This window comes from Colius striatus, chromosome 4 (assembly GCF_028858725.1).
Source record: "Colius striatus isolate bColStr4 chromosome 4, bColStr4.1.hap1, whole genome shotgun sequence".
Classification (NCBI taxonomy): Eukaryota; Metazoa; Chordata; class Aves; order Coliiformes; family Coliidae; genus Colius; species Colius striatus.
Window position 1 is genome coordinate 67,175,508 of NC_084762.1, and position 20,828 is coordinate 67,196,335.

Below are 20,828 nucleotides of genomic sequence, written 5' to 3' on the forward strand. Positions count from 1 at the left end.
ACTTTAAATATCTCTGTTTATTTTTTAATTCAAGCAGAGTTCTTGGCACTTTTAGATTTAAAAGTTTAGCTTCCCTTGTTCATTAACTGAAGATGCCCAACTACATGAGTAAACTGTGAGCAGCTGGTGCTAAAACGCTGAGCATTCTCCGTAGGCTGCCTGGAACCTCTGGCCTGGCAGGACAAGAGGGAGCCTGGAGTACTGGCATTGGTTGCCCCATGTAGGTACTCCCTCCTCTGATAGATTTATGGCTATTGAGAAGCAGGCCAGGGCCGTGCAGCATACAGAGAAGGGCGCTTCTGACCTCTGGCCTCTGCAGACCCCAGGACTGGACCTCTAAAGTGGGGTAGGGTTTGCTTTCCTATTAGTTGTGTCAGGGCTGCCAGGAACAGACTGCCTGAGTAATCAAACAGGAGCAACTCAAACCTGTCACAATTCACCTGGTCCTAGTGAAGCCACAAAATTTATGCTTAAACCAAATCAAACATTCTCAAAGTCAGGAGGCTTGGATATAGGCTTTAAACCCACCACACCTATTTTTTGCCTTTGTTATCACATTTCTTCTCACATGGAGGTGGTTTTTTTTTTAATGACTGGAACAAAATCATAAGCCTTCTATAGCCAAATAGCAATGTCTATCTATTCCTTCACTCTAGAATCCCCAACACATCACTGATGCACAGCAACGTCCTATACACATACATGCAGAGGTGTTTACCTGTCTGTCTTTCAGCAGCCATGTCAGAGGGACAGGCTCTGTGGTCAGCATAGGAAAGAGTTTTACTCCCAGCAACTTAAACCATACAGAGAAGTACTTCTCTCTTGTCTCCCAGAAGGAGAGTGACATGGTTTAAAACCTAAATTTAGGGCAGAAGGAACAGGTTACTCATCCAACTCTTGCCAGATCCCATCACATCAGATCAAATATTCTCATCAGGGAAGAGAGAGCTGCAGTAGAAAACGCAGGCCCTACTTCCAGCGTTGAGCACATGTCTCATCTGATCATCTTTCAGCAGTGGAAGGAGGCAGCCGTTCACCCAGCTGAAGGCATATTGTGAGGGAGATGTTTAGATAACCTTTGCCATGTCTCATGGCAATGTCCATGTCACAATTATGCTGGTGCAATAGTGCCGTGCAGTGGTAAGTCTTAATAATGAGGATCATCTCTAAATACATGGGATTCTGATTTCCTCTAAAGGATATCCATTTAGTCTGCTGCACAGTTTACCCTGGGTCTTGATATAAGATAGATGCTGCCTCTGAAATCTGTAGCCTCAGGCCAGGTATTTTCAGGCTTAACTCTCCTGTAACACGAGTGGCATAACCACAGATAGCTGTAAGACCAGAAGAGGCTGATATTTTTGTGTGAACCATGAGGTAGCCAGAATTACAACTATTGTGACATCACCACAAGAAACTCTCATGACTGTGAGAATATCTGCATTACTGCAACTTCAAAGACATTGTCATGGTTTAACCCCAGCCAGCAATTGAACACCACACAGCTGCCCACTCATTACCCCCCACCCCTGGTGGGATTGGGAAGAGAATATGGGGGGAAAAAAAGTAAAACTGGCAGGATAGGAACAGTTTCATAATTGGAACAAAATAAGGTACTAAAATCATAATTTTAATAATAGGACTGAAAAGGAAGATAACAAAAAAGAGAGGTAAATAAAACCCAAGACAGACAATGCAAAATGCAATTACTCAACACACACTGATCAATGCCCAGCCAGCCCTTGAGCAGACAACCCACCACTCCCAGACAGCTCCCCACAGTTTATTTACTGGGCATGGTGGTCTGTGGTATGGAATAGCCCTGTGGCTAGTTCAGGTCTGCTGTCCTGTCCATGCTCCCTCCCAGCTTCTTGTGCACTTCGTCGCTGGGAGAGCATGGGAAACTGAAAAGCCCTTGACCTAGGATAAGCACTACTGAGCAACAACTAAAACATCAGTATGTTATCAACATTATTCTCACACAAAATCCAAAACACAGCCCCGTATCAGCTACTAGGAAGAAAATTAACTCTATCCCAGGCAAAAACACGACATGTATCTAGAAAGAAAAAGATAATAGGCAGCAGTCAGCTCAGAAGACAGACAGATTACATGATAAATGCAACATCACGAGTATAGGGAAGCACAAGAAAAGTTAGCATCAAAAAACAGCAGCACATCTGGGGCTAAATGATCAACTCTCACAGTTGAAAAACATATTTCATCTCCAGCAGAAAGAAAGGATGGTCACCCTTGAAGATGTCTCCCTTGAAAAACACTGAACTTTTTCTCCACCTCCACTCTGACACTTGGAACTAGGGCAAAAGAAAGAAGAGCCCAAGACCCAGCCTGTATAAATAATCCGCAGCTCTGTGACCAACAGATCAGAGTATGTTCTAAATCCAATGGATTAGAGGATTCTACAAAATGCCTGTGCTTCATCCATTTGTAACTTCAATGTTCTGCTGATGTTCCAATAGCATCTGAGCTTTAATTCTTGATTAACTCTGGGAAAATTAATGGAGCTTCCTTTTTCTATTCAAACATCCACAAAGACCATGGAAATACATATAACTGATAATTCAGTTAGAGAAACATTCATCTTCTTCAAGTTAAAATGTGATGCCATGCTCCCTTTCTTTTGGGTGGCAGTAAATAGCTACTGGAAAATTTCTTTGTATTGCAACAGGTTTGCTTTGGTCAAATAGGTCCCAGAAAAGGGAGCTCCTGGGCAGTTCCTGATGGTGGAGGACATGAAAAGCATTATCCACAATACAGCCCAAACAAGTGTGACATAAGGAAACTTCTTTTAGGTATTTTAGTTGCAACAGATGTTTAAACAAACTTTGGAAAACAAGGAAACCATAATAAAATACATTTTTAAACATCAACTCTTAAAATATACAATTGGGCAAGGAGTCTTATGGATAATAATTTCCACGGGTTCATAAGTCACAAAAAAATCTCCATGTACAACTGCTTGTGACCAGAAGAGGGCAAGCTCTGATTATTTAACACACAACCATGGATTATTAATTTTACTTAGAAAATCCTGTCAAGCTGTCCTGAAATCCTGCTTCAGAGCATCATGGAGACTGATGTTCTGTATTTGCCCTAAAATCTGGATTTGAGTTTATATGTAACATAAAGGATAGTATTTTTTGTTTGGGCAAAATGCCATTACTTTGTCTAGATTTACTTAAGAGAACAGAGCTGGGCAGGCCTTGTATACGCTAAAGGATAAGGTAGTCATATGAATAAACAGATTAAAATTCACTCTTCTGTTAGTCTGGAGCTTAGGAGCTCTTTCCTACTTCCCAGGGAGTCTGAATCAGTTCTCTTGAGTGCAGGGTGGAAGCAGGAAAACCTCACTACTTTTGAGATGGTTTTTGAGCAGGTTAGGAAAGAGTGACGCTAACAGCAGAAGCAACCAGGCTCAGCAACTGAGATATCCCTTCCTGCGCTGTTTTACACATTTGCAAATGATGGGAAAAATGGTGAATTGCAGTGGCATATGAAGAGCTCTGAATGAACCAAGAGCTGGTTACCCAGATTGCAGATTATTCCTGACATAGGAATTATTAGCCTGGGAGCAGGACCAGATAAAAAGGCACGCCTTCTGTGTCCAAGGACAGATTTAGAACTAGCACAGCTGCTTGCTCACAAAACACAGTCTGCCCCTCCATCAACAGTTTCTCTCAGACCTTTAGATGTGCCCATGAACTGCCAGCTCAGGTTTCCACATGCCATGCCCCTGGGACACCCTAATGCTGGAGGGAGACTGACTCAATCCAGACTGCTATGTCAGCTCTGGTCCCACACAGTTATAGCCTTCAATAGAGCCCAAGTGGAAGGGGAAGACGTCCCATGGGAACTGCAGAGAGGGAGGACACTGCCAGTTGCCACTGGGAGTTAGCAGAAAATGTGGCAACAGGATCCAAGTTGGGGAAGAAGTGCAAAGTTTAGGGTGACACTCCTGCTTTGAGCTCCCTTCCATCCCTGGGACCTCAAGAGAGGTCCCATGGAAAGACAATCTGTGCACAGGGTCACAGGGCATCCCTGAAGCTGCACTCTGGAGCTGCCCAAGATACTCTCCAGTACAGATACCATCTCATAAGTGCATGCCCTGTGCTCCCATGCTCACAGCAAGTCATCAAGCTTGGGCATTATCTGCATGTCCTGGCCAGCTATTGGCTCCATAGGAGAGCTGACTGTATTACTACTTTTGGATTTTTCAGTGCATTTTTACCCTCATGCTTCATGCAATAATCAAATGCTTGGGCTAGTTTTTAAAAAGTTGCCATTTTTCTATGAAAGGATTCCTGATGACTTATGAAGGCAGGCAGGCATCTCTGTTCTCTCAGGAGAGCACCATAGCAGCTTTGATATAGCTTACCAGCAAATCAAGATAGAATCTACAACACTGAAATTAAAGAGATTCTTTCTCATTATTTCCAATTATTTTTAAGGTTATCCAAAGTGTTCAGTCTCTCCACATCATTGCCAAGACAGGTATTTTTCTTTCAAAGATCTATACATGCGGAGGACTAGGACACGGTCAAAAAATGTTTAAAAAACCAAAACACTCACAAAAAAACAGCCACATTATACCATTTTTCCCTACCTAATCATTTTACGAAGCTGGTAACTCTCTTCCAGAGCTCTGGGACATGCAGAGGTTACAGCATTGCCAGGCACACTTCTGCCCAGCACAAGATGCTGCTGTGCCTGGGGAGTCCCAGGCAAGGCTGGGGACCCCCACATTCACACAGCTGAGTCGCTCAGACCCAGTGGTTGTTTACTGGGAGGGACGGGGGCTCTTTGGCCTCTGTGCAGCAGCAGGTTTAATGCTCACAGGTATAGCAAGCAGTCTTGGCTATACAAGAGCCATTGCATTGCCCACAGCAACTGCTGGCATTTGCAGCAGATGTATCCCAACAGCCCTAAGCTCCCTGGCCTGGGCTTAGGGCCAACTGAGCTCAGACAGCTTGGAAAAGTATTTCCTCAGTCAAGCAACCCCATGGAGTCCCAGGACACAGCAGTGCAAGCGTTCAGCTGCAGCACAGAGCTACGTGGGCTGCAGCTGGGCTCAAAAGTGCAGGGCAGCTGAGCAACCATGGACACACAGGACCCTCAGGCCCCTGATTCAAGACAGAGCAGGCCCTTGGTCCTACATCAGACTCTGGCTCTTTTTCCCCCAGCTTCTTCAGGTCAAGGCTTCCCATACAATGGGTTCCCCCTCTTCCTGCAGCTACTTTCTCCAGAAGAAAAGAAGATAAAAAATAAAAACTAGAAAAAAATAAGAAAAAAACACAAAGACAAGAAATTTTAAAAAGAAACAGAAAGAAATGGAAAGAAACCAAATAAAAAGAGAAAAAAGAAAAGGGGGAGGGGAGGGGAGGGGAGGGGAGGGGAGGGGAGGGGAGGGGAGGGGAGGGGAGGGGAGGGGAGGGGAGGGGAGGGGAGGGGAGGGGAGGGAAGGGGAGGGAAGGGAAGGGAAGGGAAGGGAAGGGAAGGGAAGGGAAGGGAAGGGAAGGGAAGGGAAGGGAAGGGAAGGGAAGGGAAGGGAAGGGAAGGGAAGGGAAGGGAAGGGAAGGGAAGGGAAGGGAAGGGAAGGGAAGGGAAGGGAAGGGAAGGGAAGGGAAGGGAAGGGAAGGGAAGGGAAGGGAAGGGAAGGGAAGGGAAGGGAAGGGAACACTGTCTGTAGAAGAGAAAATAGGATATAGCATTCAGTGGTGCCAAATATAAATCTAGACTTTAAAGTTATAGTGAATTAGTTATAGAAAATTTAGGAGGCTCTCTGCACTATGGGTCTGATTGTAACTTTACTGCAATCACTAGGAGTGTCAAGCTGGAGCAACAAGTCACAACAAAGGCTTACTTCATCCATGAATTGTGGCTTAAGATATATATGTGGTATGGCAGGTATTTAACAATACGCAACAGATGCTGTCATAAAGGATAATACCATTCGTTTGTTTTAAGTTGTAGAGGGACATTAATTTAAGCTAGGGAAATAATACTTGACAACTACTTATAAAAAATGGTTGATCTTTCTTTTTTTATAAAAAGTCCAATGAGAATTTGTAAGCCTTTTACCTTACATCAAACCCACAGCCTTTGGCCATTTCCTGAGGGTGCATTTTTGATCAGTGTTGACTCAAAAAATAGAGAATATGTTACTGATTGAAGGAACTGTTTTCTGGAGCTGTTCTTGGAAGGGATACTTCCAAACTCTTCAGTTTCTGAGATACAGTAGGTGTGGCATGATTTCACCCCTTATTTGAAAAGAAACAAGCTGGTTCCCATACATTGGCCTGTAAGATCTCTTCTTAATAGTAGAGAATTAGGGGACTTGTTCAAGCCACGCAAATGCTACAGAATTAGCTGTTATTCCATTCATCATTGAAATGCTAGCTAAACTACTTGATCAATTTATATTTTAGAAGTGATCTATTCCAGGGAGGAAGGTCCATGGTATCTCACCTGACTCACGCATCACCAACATACAAGGAAAAACGGTGTCAAAACACTATCCTCATTGCAAGTCTGGATTGAGATCCAGTCCAGAGCTGTTTACTGGTTCCTGGCAGGCTCTGCCAGTAACGAGTCAACTTTTTCAAACAAACCAGGCCTAAAGAGCAGTGAGATGTGAGATGGAGTGAGGAGGATCCTTTACCTTAAGCAGGACAAGCTTTGGTGCCAGGAAAGCACTAGGCTGAGCAGATGCTTGTTGGTTCATGATTTACACTACTGATCATTTTATTCAGTATTTTTCCTTAACGAAAAGATCTTGTAAGATTGCCACTGTGTTTCTTCTCTGTATTTGGTTATATCATCACTTTACAAGGCTCTCCATCTGCTGCCATCCTTTCAGTATCATATAAAGGGTGAATAAATTATTCCAACAGTAAATAAATGTTGAAAGTGTTTTCTCTTAGTTTCAGTGATACCAAAGCCAATCTTTGGAAGAACATTTAGATTAGAAAAGCTGCTAAATAAAGCAAAAACACACAGACTCTTTATGTGAATTTTAATAGAAAGCATCAAACCAAAAAGTCAGCAAATTAACACACAAATCAAGCTGACAGCACTCAGTAGGGCAGAGAGCTGACAAAAGGCTTCCACAGTTAGCCCACATAGGCTAAAACAGCAACCACAGCCATGTCTGTTTTCAGACTAAACACTAGAACTTTCAGTCCCGTTTTATTTCTTTTAAAGCTGTGTTAGGCGGATTTACATGGTGATTTGAAAATGTCAGTCCATGATGCCTTGCAGCATACCTTCGATAATGACTGCACTATTATCTATAGCAGTCCTGATATACTGTAGCATATTCAAAATCTGGTAACTTGCTTCAAATGAATAAACAGAAAGTTGCCTGCCCTGTCCCTTCATATGAAAAATCAAAATGGGAAAGCTTTCAAGACTTCTGATTTCAATTAAAAAAATAATAATTTTTCAAGAGTTTTGTTCCATACTGATCCATTGAACATGACTTTAAATAAACAATCAAATTCTTTCTCATCCTCACAATACCACTAAAAGAAAGTCCAATACACATTTAAACATAAGCAAAATCCTGACCTTAGCCTTTCATTAACAAAACTTACATTGGCATTAGAGTCCAGCATCTCATCTGTGATATACACAGTATCATGGAAACACTCAGATCCCAGATTCAAGACTTCCATCCAATTTCTACACAGAAATCTCCCTGGACAGTTGGCTGATTGTAGTGGTTTAGCCTGATGTTCACCGAGTCATAAAATCACTCCCCCTCCTAAACTGGACAGGAGAGAGAGAGAGAAATATAACAAATGGCTTGTGAGTTAAGGACAGAGAGATCACTTGGCAATTAGTGTCGCGGGCAAAACAGACTCAACTTAGGGAAAAAAAAGGTTTGATTTATTAAAGAAACAATAAGAGCAGGGAGATGAGAAATAAAACTGTCTTAAAAACACCTCCCCCCACCCCTCCTCTTCCCAGGACTCCCTTTCCTTCCCCACCAGTGGCACAGGGAGTGGGGGATGGGGATTGCGGTCAGTTCATTACAGATGGACTTTGCTGTTGCTTCTTCTCAGGGGAAGGCCTCCTCACACTTCCCACTGCTACACTGTGGGGTGACTCCCCATGGGAGACAGTCCCTCACAAACATCTCCAGCATGGGTCCTTCCCATGGCTGCAGCTCCTCACAAACTGCTCCGGCATGAGGCCTCCCACGGGGGCAGCTCCTCACACACTGCCCCAGTGTGGGTCATCCACCAGGAGAACAGTCCTTCAGGAACAGACTGCTCCAGCCTGCGTTCCTCATGGGTCACTAGTCCTGACAGCAAATCTGGTCTGGCGTGGGCACCTTACCCCACAAACTCCCAGGTCCTGCCAGGAACTTGCTCCAGAATGAACTTCTTACAGTCACAGCCTCCTTCAGGCATCCACCTGCTCCAGTATGGGGTCCTCCATGGGCTGCAGGGGGACAACCTGCTTCACCATGGTCCTGAACACATATCACAGGGGAGCCTTTTCAGTGCCTAAGCACCCTCCTCCCCCTCCTTCTCCACTGATCTTGGTGTCTGTGGAGGTGTTTTCACATTCTCCTCTCCCTGTTGCTGCTACAGTTTAGCAACTGCACAACGACTTCTCAAATATGTTATTCACAGAGGCGTTACCTCCATCACTAATTGGCCAGGCCTGGGTCAGGTGCAGGATCCATCTTAAAATTGACTGGTCCTAACCCTGTGAGCTACATGGGAAGCTTCTGGCAACTCTTTTTGTTTAAAGAAGCCACCCCTGTAGCTTCCCTGCTACCGAAAACCTGGCCCAGGCAAAACCACTACACTGATAAATACAACTCTTTCAGTAGATGAGGAAAGGAATTCAAAAAAGTGATTGGTGGTAATCAGCAATTAAGTTACTTTCCTGAGGCCTAAAGCCTTGCCACCTTCTCTGCCACTCATTCACAGAGGGAGATTTCAGCACAACAGACTAAATTGAATCCAATCCTGACCCTACCAGCCTTTTTTTTTTTTCTTTTTTAAATCCCTCTGTTGTTTCAAGTCTTTTGTGTAGCCATGTGGAAAACAAGTCCTGTGAAATCAAGAGGAGACAGATGCCAACCACATCATTGTTTCAACGACTATTTTGTTCTTACAAAGCAAAACAAGAGATTCATAAGCAGAAGATGGCAACTACTGGCAGAAATTACTATGGTATGTCTTGTCCTGCTCTCTTCTCTTCCTGTTCCATCACAGCCGTACTCTGCTCCAAACACGACACCTATGCCTAGCTAGATGTCTGTGTGAGCACTAAAATCTGACTTGCAAGGAATACATTATGCTGACAAAGCACTTGATCATCTTTCAATTCCTGAATGTGGTAAGAAGGAGAAATATGACCTCAAATACCCTTAAGGGATTCAAAGTACTGATAACTTTTCTTGCACAAACACTGGGAATTCTGTATTGTCTTCTCCCCTTCTATTCTACCCTGGTGATGCCTCATCTGGAGACCTGTGTCCAGTTCTGGGCTCCTGGCTCAAGAGGGACAGCGAACTTCTGGAGAGAGTCCAGTGCAGGGCCACTAAGGTGATCAGGGGACTGGAACATCTTTCTTATGATGAAAGGCTGTGGGAACTCGGGCTGTTTAGTCTAGAGAAGAGGAGATTGAGGGGAGAGATCCTCCGCGAGTGGTGGCGCTGGGCCGGGAGAGTGCTCGCTGGCAATACCCCCGCTACCGGCTGGTTGCCGGCTGAGGCGCCGGCCCGGGGCGGCGAGGCGGTGCTGCCCAGCGGCGGGAGGCCCCGGCACCTGGGCACTCGCGTCCCGCGGGAGGCGGCCATGCCTACCGGTGAGATGGAGCAGCTGTCGGCGGATCTCAGCGGGGCCGCCGGAGACGAGGAGGAGGAGTGGCTGTGTGGCGGTACGGACCTCTCCAGACCCCCGTCCCCAGCCCACCTCCCCCTCCCGCCCGGTGCTCTGCCCCACCGCGGCGGAGGCGGGGGCGTGCGCCGTCTCACCAGACCGACCCACACCTGTTCGCCGAGCCTGGCCAGCCGCCGGCCCTTTAAAAGGGTCCCGCCACCCCCGCGGCTGCCCAGTCCCCTCCTCCTGGCCAGCCCTCCGGCAGAGCCTGTGCGTGGCCCTTTCCCCGTCATGGTGGTGGCTCCTGCCCCGTCCCTCGTGGGCTCTCGGCTGCCGGGCCTCCGCGGCGGAACGGCCCCATGGCGCACCTGCCCCACATGCACCTCAGGGGCGGCTGAGCCTCCCCCAGTACCCTCCTGCCCGGCCTCCTGCCGCTGAAGTACAGCCGCAGTCTTAACTTTTCATGCATAAACTTTCTTTACAACTTTAGGTACTTTCTTTACATTCAAGTTACAGTGAAACCTGTAAACTAAACCCTGCCCCTGTGTGGACATGTCAGTACAGAGCACTGTGAGGGCTCAGGGGTCTGCTTAACTGATTTCTCGATTAAAATATGAAAATGTCTCAATAATAAGCTGAAGAGTTGCCTAACAATCTGTATTACAAGATAAATTTAACTACTGTGCTTCTTTTCTGGTAGATGAAAATGAAGCAGAGAGACCAGAGGAATTAAAAATTAGCAGAGTATCTTGACAACTGTAAGTCTTGTAATGTGGTTGCACAAAAATGTAGTTCGTTACATTCTTCTCAGCTGCTTGAAAGTCTGTAGTGCCAGAACACAGTCTGATGTCTTTGAAAATCCCCTTGAGGTAGTACGTTTGTTCTGCTAGAATGACTTGGCTTTTCTGTTAATTGGTTTTACCAGCCAGTGAAATTGGGAACACTTTAGCATGAAGGTTGTTTAACAGTATGAACAGCAATAGCCCCTCACAAAACACCAACAAGTCTTTTAGTTCTGTAGTCATTATGCTCTGAGTAATGGATTAGGACTTCATTTGTTCTATAAATTAAAAGACATTCTGTCTTCCAAAGAATTTACAATGTAGTTAAAAAAAAAAAAAGAGTATAAGGAAGCAGTGGAAGATTAGCAGCTAGTTTATTGTGCAGGTTGCATAACACATCTGGTGTTATAAATGTGTTCGGCAGGTTGAGGGATGTTGACCTCCCCCTCTACTCTGCCCTGGTGAGGCCTCATCTGGAGTCCTGTGTCCAGTTGTGGGCTCCTCAGCTCAAGAGGGACAGAGAACCTCTGGAGAGAGTCCAGCGCAGGGCCACCAAGGTGATCAGGGGACTAGAACATCTTTCATACAAGGAAAGACTGTGGGGACTGGTGCTGTTTAGTCTAGAAAAGAGGAGATTGAGAGGAGATCCTATTCACATTTATAAATATCTAAAGGGTGGGTATCAGGAGGTTGAGACATCCCTTTTTTCTATAGTAGCTAGTAACAGGACAAGGAGTAATGGGATGAAGCTGGAACACAAAAAGTTCCACATAAATATAAGAAAAAACTATTTTACTGTGAGGGTGACAGAGCAGTTGGACAGGCTGCCCAGAGGGGTTGTGGAGGCTCTTTCCTTGGAGATTTTCAAGACCCACCTGGATATGTTCCTATGCAACCTGATCTAGGTGAACCTGCTTCTGCAGGAGGGGTGGACTAGATGATCTCTAAAGATCCCTTCCAACCCTACCATTCTATGATTATATTGATATGATACGATATGATATATTATGTTGATATATTAAACGAGCAAAGGAGAAGCAAGTGCAAGAAAACATGTTGTTATTTTCTAGAAACATTTGTTGAACTTCTTGTCTGTAAGCTTGCTCGGTTGTTTTTTTGAACCGATATCAACTTTTGACAGGTACAGTGTGACAGAGCAGTAATGGCTTCCATCATTTGACTATATATAATACGTTTTGTTAACTGTTTCAAAGCAGCTACTAGATGCAGTTACTTTGATTCCCATTAGTTCTTGTAATATAAGAAATAGAATTGTTTCCTGTCACTTAACAGTTTTCTAGACCTCTGTTGCATTTTTTTTAATTATCTCTTTTCCTAGTAAAAGAATTCTAGTTGTTTGTTTGCAAGCTGTTCCATATCGGTTGATTGATTGTGTTCAGCTACTTTTTCTTGACCTGGTTCCTTTTGTGTGTGGTGTGCGGATTTTGACTGGGACAAAGTCACTCTAATCAGTAGCTGTTATGGTGATATGTTTTGTGCTGAAAACTCTGTTGATAGTGCAGAGATGTTTTTCTTATTGCTGAGCAGTGCTTACACAGAGTCAAGGCCTTTTCTTGCTTCTCACTCTACCCCACCAGTGAGTGGACTGGAGTGCACAAGAAGCTGGGAGGGGACAGAGCAGCTGACCCCAAGTGCCCAAAGGAATATTCCATACCATTGTGGTGGTTTGACCCTGACTGGATGCCAGATGCCCACCAAAGCTGCTCTATCACTCCCTGTCCTAAGATGGACAGGGGAGAGAAAATACAATGAAAGAGTCATGAGTTGAGTGAAGGATAATGAGAAATAAAAACTGTATCTTAAAACACCTTCCCTCCACTCCTTCCTTCTTTCTCTACTTCCTCTACCCATGACAGCATAGGGGGACAGAGAAGGGAGTGTTATATCATCACAGATTATCTTTACTGCTCTTTCAGAGGAAGGACTCCTCACAGTTGCTGTGTTTCATGGGGCCTTTCTCATGGGAGGGAGTCCTTCCCACAGGCTACAGTTCTTCATGAACTGCTCCGGCATAGGTCCCTTCCATGGAGTGCAGTCCTTCAGGAACAGACTGCTCCAACATGGGTCCCCACAGCAAACCTGCTCCAGCATGAGCTACTCTCTCCACAAGTTCCCAGGTCCTGCCAGGAGCCCAGTCCAGTGTGGTCACAGCTTCCCTCAGGCATCCACCACTTTAGCATGGGGTTGTCCCCAGGCTGTGGGTGGATCTCTGCTCCCCTGTGGCCTCCATGGCTGCAGGGGCAGGGCCTACCTCACTACCAACTGCAGGGAAATCCCTGTTCTGGCATCTGGAGCACCTCCTCCCACTCCTCCACTGACCTCAGTGTCTGTAGAGTTGTTGCTCTTACACATCCTCACTCTTCTTCTGCAATTTGCTCCTCTGTAGTAACTTTTTTTCCCCTTCTTAAGTATGTTACTTGCAGAGATAATTACCACCATTGCTGATGGGCTTGGCTTCAGCCAGCAACAGATTTGTCTTGGAGCCGGCTGGCATTGGCTCTGTTGAACACAGGGGAAGCTTCTAGCAGCTTTTCACAGAAGCCACTCCTACAGCACCCCTGTCTATCAAAACCTTGCCATACAAACACAACACACCATATGATGTCTTGCTCAGCGTATAAAGCTGTGGGAAAAAGAAGGAAAGGGAGACATTCAGAGTGATGGCATGTCTTCCCAAGTAACTGTTAGGTGTGATGCAGCCCTGTTTTCCTGGAGATGGCTGAACACCTGCCTGCCCATAGGAAGTGGTGAATGAATTCCTTGTTTTGCTTTGCTTTCATGCACAGCTTTGGCTGTACTTACGACACTGTCTGAATCTCAACCCATGAGTTTTCTCACTTTTGCCGTTCTGATTCTCTCCCTTATCCCACTGGTGGGGAGTGAGTGAGCAACTGTATGGTGCTTAGTTCCTGGCTGGAGACAACGATGCATGGCAACTGAAATGATCTTCAGAAGCAATGTTGTTTTACTACAGTTTCTGGCCAATAGCATCTAGCTTGACATTTGTCTGCTTCAATGCATAGTTATGGGCTAAAAAGCATAACAAATGGTAGCTTATGCATCTTACGAGTTGTGTTTGGAATTCTGAAATTGTGGTGATGGTTTACCTGTTAAAAGTTTTAGTCTGTAGCCTCTCACATTTGATGTTCTTTCCATATATAAAACTTGAGAGGTTTTATTCAGGTTCTGTAGGTAGTCTGTCATTTCACTGGGTGATGAAGTGAAATGGCCAAGCTTGAACCCTGGGGCTGTACCTGTGCTATGTTGGGTTTTGGTGCAATGCTCTTGAGCAAGTAATTTTCCAACAGAAGATGAGATCAAAGTCACTCTAATCAGTAAAAATTAGCAGTTACTGTCTTTGTTTCAGAAATATCTTTTCAATGAAAAAAAGTCTTTTCTAAATGCTCACTCTGGTATTTGTGCTGCGATGTCCTAACATTTAATGGAACTATGGAAATTAAAAGAGTGCTGAGGTAAGACATGGCAGTAGGTAAGCCAAGTGAAACAGCTCATTTCCATGGATTCAACAGTGCTGGTTGTTTTAGATGGACCAGTAGTTTTAAAATTTTTACCTTTTTCAGTCTACAGTTAAAATATAATTGAATTAATCATTGAGTTGTAGCTATTCCATATGGTGGAAGGAAATTTCACAGTGCAGATGAGGGAATTTTGATTCAGTGCAACATGAGCTAGGAGTATTTAAATGTTTTTTCCGTCATGTTTGAATACTGTGAGTCTGCAAGAAAAAGAAAAAAAATGTTATTCTCCATATATTATGAAAGGTTTAGCATCGATTTCAAAAGAGGATCCAAGTGTAGTGCTTTATTACTTACAGACATTCCATAAACATCCAGTTAGCGTGTTACAGTTGTTAAATATTATCCTGCTATAATAAAGTTATCCTTGCCTATAAGTTTTTTGTAATAATGAAACAATAATAATGCAGAAGATAGCTGGAACTGTGGTTCTTCACTGGAATGGTGTAGCAAGGCTTTTTTCATCATTAATTGATGTGTATGAAATATGTGCATGAGTACCTAACTTCATCTTTTCCTGTTTGTTTTCGGTTAAGTGCTCCACCCCCACCTGGAAATGAAGAGGAAGCTGCAGAAAATGGTGTTGTGAAAACAGTAGTTCTAAATGTGTTTTTGAAATACTGCTTTAATTTGTTTTGATTGATGGAGTATTTGTAATTTGCCTAGGACTTAAATGAATGAATGCATAAGTGTGCGCCTTTGATTTACGTATTTTTTCTCTGGAAGATGTTTGACACTATCTGCAAAAACTATGTAATTACTAAATTAGGAAATCCAATTTGCAGCTGCAGTCATTTTTTAAGTGTAACTTCCAGAAAGTGAGTAGTACTTCCAGTTTTTTGGAGGGGAAAGAGTGCTTCAAGACATCTGTCTTTTCTCAAAGACATCCTTTTCAAAGTAAGACTCTATTTTTTCTCACTGATAGGAAAAAAAATCTTCTAATAGTTTTTCTTTTTTGGACATGACAATCAGCATTTGCAGGACTGTGAAAATACAGATTGAGAGATCAATTACATGTGCCTTTCAGAGGCAACATAACAGACTTGTTTGGTAGTAGTCTTCAATGTTCAGTATATCTTATAAGTTCAGTGTTGGTATGATGAAAGAAGGTGTCTGGAAATTAAATTTACAGTGGCAATGTTGAGGAGAGGACTCCGATTTTTATTTTTCATTACATGAAAGTTCTCTGAGGGAAGTGATTTGCTTGTTTGTCTTGGCAATCCTAATGTCTTTATGTTATTAAAACCAGAGTTACTAGAGAGTTATTTCTTAATAGAATTTTTACAGGCCTGCAGATACATCTAACTCGTATATTATTGTGTTCTTAACTTTAGAATGCAGGTGATATGCTCATTTTTGAAAGTACTATTTTTTAACTTTCCCTATTTCATATCCTAAACCATACAAATCAATGTAATATAAAGTTAGCAATTCTTTCCGTTCTTGGTCTGCTTTCAATAACTTGCAGTATGCTTGTGGTATAGCCAGTGAGTGACCTCAAATTTTGTGAGACTAAAGCAAAACTAGATTTTTATTCCCAGGGGATTTGCTGATGCTCTTTCCATGAATACAGAAACAATTAACAGATTGCCCTAAATCTTATTAGAGTGGAAAGTTTGTTTGTGGAAATAGTTGTTTTCCAAAAAACCTTTTTTTCTGGGAAAATTGGACGGAAAGTTCATGGAAGGGTGGTAATCTAAATCAAACTCAATATTCCTCTTCATTTTAACTTTAGAGTGACAAGTCCCTTTTATAGGATCAAATGATTTTTCATAAAGTAGTCAACTGCTGCTTAAAACATGTGTAAGATTTGTTTGACAGTCACACGCAAATACAGCATGACAGATAAAATGTTTTGTGGCAGTTTTTTGCTGTTGTAGTACTTGAATAGAAACTAAAACTGCATGGAAGTGATCTTGTAAACTATACACTATCTTCTAATTATATGCTAATGTTGTGTTTGTGGATTGATACCACCTGTGAGGATAAGCTATATTGCACAGGAATGGTAGTGAAAGCCATCTCTTCCAAATGAACACCACTATAATTCCTAAGATTGTTGAATCAGTTGAGTATCTAGATTTTTTAGTCCATTTTTATGAAGAAAGATCTTTCCAGCCAGCTCCCCACCTGTATACTGGGCATGATGTCAGCATGGTATCAAATACCTGCTGGCCAGCCTGAGTCAGCTATTCAGACTGAACCCTTTCCTGGTTCCTCATGGGAGTTAACTCTACCCTAGCTCAAACCAGGACATTCCACCCCTTATTCTATATCATCTATGTCATGTCTAGGTTTACACATCATAATCATTTACCTATGTACATCCTCTCTCAAAAACATGGACACCCACACAGAGGTGTATTATTTTCTCAATTCATGGACCATCCTTCTGACATGCCTGTCGGGTTCATTTAGTCCATAACTCTGGGTCTCCATCCATTGTAAATGCTGCACTGTGAGAGGAATGATGTGTATGTGAGGTGTCATCGCATGCAGCAGCAAGAGTTTGCTGATCTATCCAGTATGTATAATGCTCATGATCTGTGAACGCTTTGACTCTGAAGGAGTTTCCAAACACAGATTCACTCTCCAATGGCCTGTAAAGTTCTTCCTGCAACATTAGGAAATAGCACAGAGCAACTATGGGAATAATGACATTCAACAGCTATCATTATACAATTTAATTCACAAGTTATTCTCACTCAGAATCAAATTCTCTTGAGGTACACATTGAGTCTTCCTATCGTTGCGCATCACCCACCAAGTGCACCCAGGTCCCTGAGCAAAAATAATCCCACAGATGGGTTTGCCTTTACCTGAGGCAGGACACACCCATACAGCATTCCCTATCATATCTTTTACGTGTACTACAGGGTTGGGGCGACCCCTTTTTCAATAGTATCTAGAAACAGGACAAGGGGTAATGGGATGAAGCTGGAACAGAAAAAGTTCCATTTAAACAGAAGAAAAAACTACTTTACTGTGAGGATGATGGAGCAGTGGCACAGGCTGCCCAGAGGGGTTGTGGAGTCTCCTTCCTTGGAGGTTTTCAAGACTGGCCTGGACATGTTCCTCTGCGACCTGATCTAGGTGGAACTGCTTCTTCAGGGGGGTTGGACTAGATGATCTCTAAAGGTCTCTTCCAACCCCCGCCATTCTACAATTCTGTGATTTGTCATAGGACTTTCCTTTCAAGGCCCTGGATAGTGTTCCAGGGTGTGGCATAAGACACAGGATATGTTTCCAACCATCCTGTGGTTTCCTCCACCATTGTGAGCACATGGCATTTGCCTTGGCAAGTCTGTGGCAGTGTGATGTAATCAATCTGCCAGGCCTCTCCATATTTATATTTCTACCATCGCCCTTCATACCATATGGGCTTCAACTGTTTTGCTTGTTTAATTGTAGCACGTCTCACACTCAAGGACAACCTATGCAATAGTGTCCAAGGTTAAGTCCACCTCTCGATCACAAGCCCATCCGCAGGTAGCATCTCTTCCTTGATGACCTGAGGTACCGTGGGCCTATCGAGCTAAAAATAACTCCCTCTCGTGTTGCCAATCCAGATCTATCTGAGAAATCATAGCAGCCTTGTCAACTTGCTGGTTATGCTGATGTTCTTCTGTGGCCCATTTTTTGGGTATGTGAGCATCTACATGGCACACCTTCACAACTAGCTTCTCCACTCGAGCAGCAATGTCCTGCCATAGTGGAGCAGCCCAGACGCGTTTGCCCTATCCTTGCCAGTTGTTCTGTCTCCATTGCTGTAGCCATCCCCACAAAGCATTTGCCACCATCCACAAGTCAGTGTAGAGGTAGATCCTTGGCCATTTTTTCCCTTTCAGCAATGTCTAAAGCCAACTGGATGTCTTTTACCTCTGTAAACTGGCTGGATTCACCCTCTCCTCCTGCAGCTTCTGAAATTTTGCATAGGGGACTCCATACAGCTGCCTTCCATCTCTGATGCCTTCCCACAAGGCAGCAGGACCCATCAGTAAACAGGGCATACTGCTTCTTGTCTTCTGGAAATTCATCATATGATGGGGCCTCGTCAATACATATCACCTTCTTCTCTGGTGATATTTCACCATCTTCACACTCTGGCCAGTTTGTGATCACCTCCAGAATTCCAGGGTGGCTAGGCTTCCCTATGTGAGCTCGTTGTGTGATCAGTGCGATCCACTTACTCCATGTAGCGTCAGTGGCATGATGTGTAGGGAATGCCCTCCCCTTGAACATCCATCCCAGCACTGGCAGTCGAGGTGCTAGGAAGAGTTGTGATTCTGTGCCAAGCACTTCCAAGGCAGCTTGAACTCCTTCAGTATGCTGCCAGCATCTCCTTCTCGGTTGGAATGTATCGGGCCTCAGATCCTTTGTATCCCCGACTCCAGAACCCAAGGGATTGGCCTCAAGTCTCCCCAGGTGCTCTCTGCCGAAGACTCCCAAGTAGGGCCATTCTCCCCAGCCACAGTATAGAGCACATTTTTAACATCTGGTCCTGTCCGGACTGGCCCCAGTGCCATCTCCTGAACAATCTCCTGTTTAATTTGTTCAACACTTTGTTGCTGTTCAGGACCCCATTCAAAATCGTTTTTCTTCTGTGTCACACGGTAGAGGAGGCTCACAGTCATACTGTAATTTAGAATGTGCATTGTCCAAAAACCCACAACACCTAGGAAAGTTTGTGTTTCCTTTTTGTTTGTTGGTGGAGACATGACTGCAATATTGTTTATGACCTCTATTGGGATATGACGACGTCCATCCTGTCATTTTGCTCTGAAAAACTGGATCTCCTGTGCAGGTCCTTTCCTGCATTTAATGGCAAAGCTGGCCTTTAGAAAGATTTGAATTATTTTCTTTCCTTTATCAAGAACTTCCACTGCTGAGTAGCCCCACACCACAATATCGTCAATGTATTGCAGGTGTTCTGGGGCCTCGCCCTCCTCCAGTGTGACCTGGATTAGTCCATGGCAGATGGTGGTCCTGTGTTTCCACCCCTGGGGCGGTCGATTCCAGGTGTACTGCACCCCTGTCCAAGTGAAAGCAAACTGAGGCCTGCACTCTTTTGCTAGAGGGATTGAGAAGAATGCATTGGCAATATCAACGGTGGCATACCATTTGGCTGCCTTGGACTCCAGTTCATATTGGAGTTCCAGCATGTCCGGCACAGCTGCGCTCAGCGGTGGCGTGACTTCATTCAGGCCATGATAGTCTACGGTCAGTCTCCACTCCCCAGTAGACTTTTATACTGGCCATATGGGGCTGTTAAAGGGAGAGTGAGTTTTGCTGATCACCCCTTGGCTCTCCAATTGGCGAATCAACTTATGAATGGGAATCACAGAATCTCTGTTGATGTAGTATTGCCGCCGGTGCACTGTTGTGGTTGCAATTGGTACCTGTTACTCCTCAGCCTTCAGCAACCCCACAACAGAAGGGTCCTCTAAAAGATTGGGCATGCTAGGCAATTGTTCAATCTCCTCTGTCTCCACTGCAGCCACACCGAAAGCCCATCGGTACCTTTTTGGGTCCTTAAAATACTGTCTCTTCAGATAATCTATGCCTAAGATGCATGGAGCTTCAGGGCCTGTCGTCATGGGATGCTTGTGCCAGTTTGTCGCAGTCAGACTCAGTTCAGCTTCCAATACAGATAGCCGTTGATATCCCCCTGTCACTCCAGAAATACAAATGGATTCTGTCTCTTTAAAATTTTATGGCATCAGAGTACATTGTGCACCAGTGTCTGCTAAAGCCTTGTATTCTTGTGGATGTGGTGTGCCAGGCCAACGAATCCACACAGTCCAATAAACCCGATTATCCCTTTCCTCCACCTGGCTGGAGGCAGGGCCCCCCTAATACTGGTCATCATAGTCATCATTTACTCTTTCCAAGGAAACACTGGAGGTCCCCACGAGGGAATGAAAATTGAAATCAACCCTCCTGTCTTGTCTAGGGCGTTGCTCACTGGAAACTGGGGTGGCATTCCTCCAAGGAGAGTTACTACTTCTAACCATTCCTCCCCGCAACTCCTGTGTCTGTGGTCTTGGAGTGGGTGATCTTGGAGTGGATGGCCTATCCCACTTGCTCATATTCTCTCCTTGGTCTTGTGGGTAGGATCGTGAAGGATCCGGGGGTGTATGCTCCTTACATTCCTGCTCTTGAGCACAGGGACACTTAACAACTGGAGTACTGGCAGGTGGAGAGCGAGACATGAATTGGTCAATCTTCTGTGACATTTTCTCTACAGCTGAAACAACAGCCTGTACAGGAGAAGACACATTTTCTTCATATTGCCAAAGCTGAGCAGCTAGTTGTTCCACCATGTGCCTCATCTTCTTTCCAGGAGACAACTGCCAACAAACTGGCATAGTTTGGTGGTGCACTTTGTAGGAATCGCCACATAACTCGTGTGCATTGAACTTCATCTCGGTCTGTGGGCACATAGTCATTATAAATAATCTCCAGCACAGCTAACTCCCTCAGATACTGAATACTTTTCTCCATGGTGGTCCACTTGCTTGGGGGGCTTGTAATATCTTCCTTGAAGGGCTATCTTTCCTTCATGCCCAACAGAAGTCGTCTCCAGAGGCGGAGGGCTTGTGACAGTTTTCCCATGGCCTTATCGATGC